The sequence below is a fragment of the Procambarus clarkii genome, chromosome 27 (genome assembly GCF_040958095.1).
Source record: "Procambarus clarkii isolate CNS0578487 chromosome 27, FALCON_Pclarkii_2.0, whole genome shotgun sequence".
NCBI classification, from domain to species: Eukaryota; Metazoa; Arthropoda; class Malacostraca; order Decapoda; family Cambaridae; genus Procambarus; species Procambarus clarkii.
Window position 1 is genome coordinate 16,398,913 of NC_091176.1, and position 3,125 is coordinate 16,402,037.

At 35.5% G+C, this 3,125-nt stretch overlaps 1 protein-coding gene across 2 annotated transcripts in view; it reads left to right on the forward strand.

Annotated features, from left to right (window-relative positions):
* The first annotated feature begins 1,765 nt into the window (after positions 1-1,765).
* The window catches only part of LOC123762635 (organic cation transporter protein), a 32,451-nt gene continuing 31,091 nt past the window's right edge, over positions 1,766-3,125 (forward strand). The window contains exon 1 of one of the 2 annotated variants that reach the window (XM_069332386.1): positions 1,766-2,073. The gene's annotated coding sequence lies outside the window, so the exon portion shown is untranslated. The remainder of the gene's footprint in view (positions 2,074-3,125) is intronic. The other variant, XM_069332385.1, reaches the window with a different exon arrangement.

Consider the following 3,125-nt stretch of genomic DNA (forward strand, 5'->3'; position numbering starts at 1 on the left):
ATCAACTCAATATGCTTAAGTGCAGACGAAGCGTTTCCATGCATCATAGTTTTATATCGGTTTATTGAATAATGTCCAAGTTATTATTAATTTAATTAACTTGCTTCCTTTACTACCTCTGTTGACTTGTTAACCTAATAGCTCTTGCTAAGTTCTATTATTAACACATTGACAGAAAATGCCTATATAACTGGCATCCCATTTTCTCTTTGCTATCTGTCTGGTGATGTGATTCTGCTTTAGATTTCAATGGTTGGTCTCTCCAATATACTGAAAACATCAGAGAGCAACCTGTTGCATAGGACTTTGCTTTCTTCGCCGTCTGATTCAAAAAGTCTATCTAGTTTTCCTTTTCAATTATTCTTACTTGATCGATCATATTATTTGTAAATAATCTAGAGCCATACTTTATTCGCCAAAATATTCCCCCTTATTATTTTCATTGATAGCCTTTACACTCATCTTCATTCATTTAGAGTCATTATAAATGAATATTAAAGATATTAATAGACTAGTATGTTCCCTTATATGTTAATAAAACACAATTAAGTGTATTATTATAATTAATATTCATATTCATCTACAACATAATATGATCTCAAGTTACCTGTTGTTGGGATGGCTTCTCCTCCCACGGGCTACCCATCCTTTGTTTAATTAATGACGGGGCATCTCTGATAGCAAGGTGTAAAACTTGCTCCTACAGTGCTAACCAGCAAACCAGTGAAAACAACGCTCCTGGCAAACTCATGAACAACTTGGCACGATGAAACACCCAACTTCTCACAGATCTTATTGCTCATGTTTCTGGTGGATTACTGTGAGAACCGAACTCTTTTTCTCCCGACTGACTCTCCTACAAAGAAAATGTCTCAAAACTAAATTACATAAAGAGATAATTGCGTGGCTAGATCAGAGAAGCGATTAGAAGGTCGTCCAACAATTGTGGATAATTTATGTCAGTTGCTAACTTCTCCCAAGGACAGTGGACATGATTCAGAGTTATTTTTTTAATTTACAAGCACTTGTTTGTCAATATTACCTTAATAATGTGCAAGTATGCATGATTGTGATGAATTGTTGGAAGGGGGTCAGGAAATTCTACAGATGGTACAAGTGCACATATTACATCATCATAGCAACGTATCACATCTTTCTTCACTATTGTCAATAAGAATTTGTATATTTCTATCCAAAAAATTATTACTAGTTGTAGCAATAATTCCATGAACATTCATTATCATATGAGTATTTTTTTTAATCTGTGAAATGACAAATGGATTGAAATAACTTAATTTAAAAAAGAAATATATGAGTACAGGACACTAACAATTTTCCAGATGAGTATACGGTATATGATAGCTTTTTGTCGTCATCTTTCTGTAATCTCTGTATTTATAAATATATATATATAAATATATATATATATAAATATATATATATATTTATAAATATATATATATATATATATATATATATATATATATATATATATATATAATATATATATATAATATATATATATATAAATATATATATATATTTATATATATATATATTTTTATATATATATATATATATATATATATATATATATATATATATATATATATATATATATATATATATATATATATATATATATATATATATAAATCTTAAATCTGAAGCTCGACCGGTATTTTTTTAAAGGTTTTTAGTGAGTCTTGTTGCCATGGGGATGCGGCAACACTGAGCGAGACACGAGTCAGCTCAACAAACACTGCACCAGCATAACACATCATCAACCACGTGAACACGAGGACTTGGGAGGTGGAGGTAGAAACCCCAGCCTCAGCATGGGAGGTGGAGCAACACCAGCACAGCGCCGGGCGTGACAACCCCTCACCATACTAGTAGGTGAAGGGCGACTACCGCAGTGCTGTGTTTGCCACGTGTAAGGGAGGATGTGCGCGGACCTTCTCCACCTAGACTTAACTGCAGTGGTAGGAGGAGGAGAAAGAGGAGCCCAATAGAAATATATATACGACTGAACATCGGCCATGGATGGCCAAAATCAACACACCATTGAAGGTAAGAAGTCATTTAAGGTTTTAATGATGTCAAGTGAGAAGTCAGCTACTTTTTTAAGCCATTCAGACAGATTTACGGTTAACGTAACAAACATAACTCGGTCAGGCAGTTTTGATTTAGTTAATTTATTATGAACCTCGTACCCATCTTGTGGGCGGTAGTGGAAAGGGTTACAGAGGCACATAATGGGCTCAGGGACTGAACTCCACAATTCATTTAGCTAAGCAAGTTACGATCTTAATGAGCTAGTTGAAAAATTCAATACACAACGTCACATCATTAATGGGTTCGAAATTGAACACAAGTAAAGTTTCTGCACAGCGTTAGATCCTAATCCAGTAGGAGTGCTGAATAGATCCTAACCCAATCAGTCAGGGATTTGGATAGATCCTAACACAATTGGATATTGATTTGGGATAATCTTAATCCAGGCAGTTAGCAAGTTGGATATATCCTGACTTAGTAAGTCAGGGAGCTGTATAGTTCCTTGGCTGGCCCAATTTGGTCAGCTAGGATCACTATTTCTTCAAAATTTTTCAAAGTAATCGTGTTATTTCCAGAGAGAATCCACAGTAGATTATACAAGTGTAGGACCTAAAGTAGATGAGAGATTCAGTTCTCAGTGAGGCTGCTGTTGTGTTTGATCACGAAGATTGTCAATAACTGCCTGTTTTTACTGATTTAAGGCATAGTTAAACCCCGTCATCTTTGGGGCATCCCTATATATGCCATGATGGATGGTGGAATCATTAATATTGCCGTGGGTAACCCATGGGTAACACAAGTCGTGGGTAACACACATTAGAACACAGGTAGACAGGTAGAACACACACAGGTAACAGACATATTAGAAAGAACTTCTTCAGTGTCAGAGTAGTTAATAAATGGAATGCACTAGAAAGTGATGTGGTGGAGGGTGACTCCATACACAGTTTCAAATGTAGATATGATAGAGCCCAATAGGCTCAGGAATCTGTACACCAGTTGATTGACGGTTGAGAGGCGGGACCAAAGAGCCAGAGCTCAACCCCCGCAAGCACAACTAGGTGAGT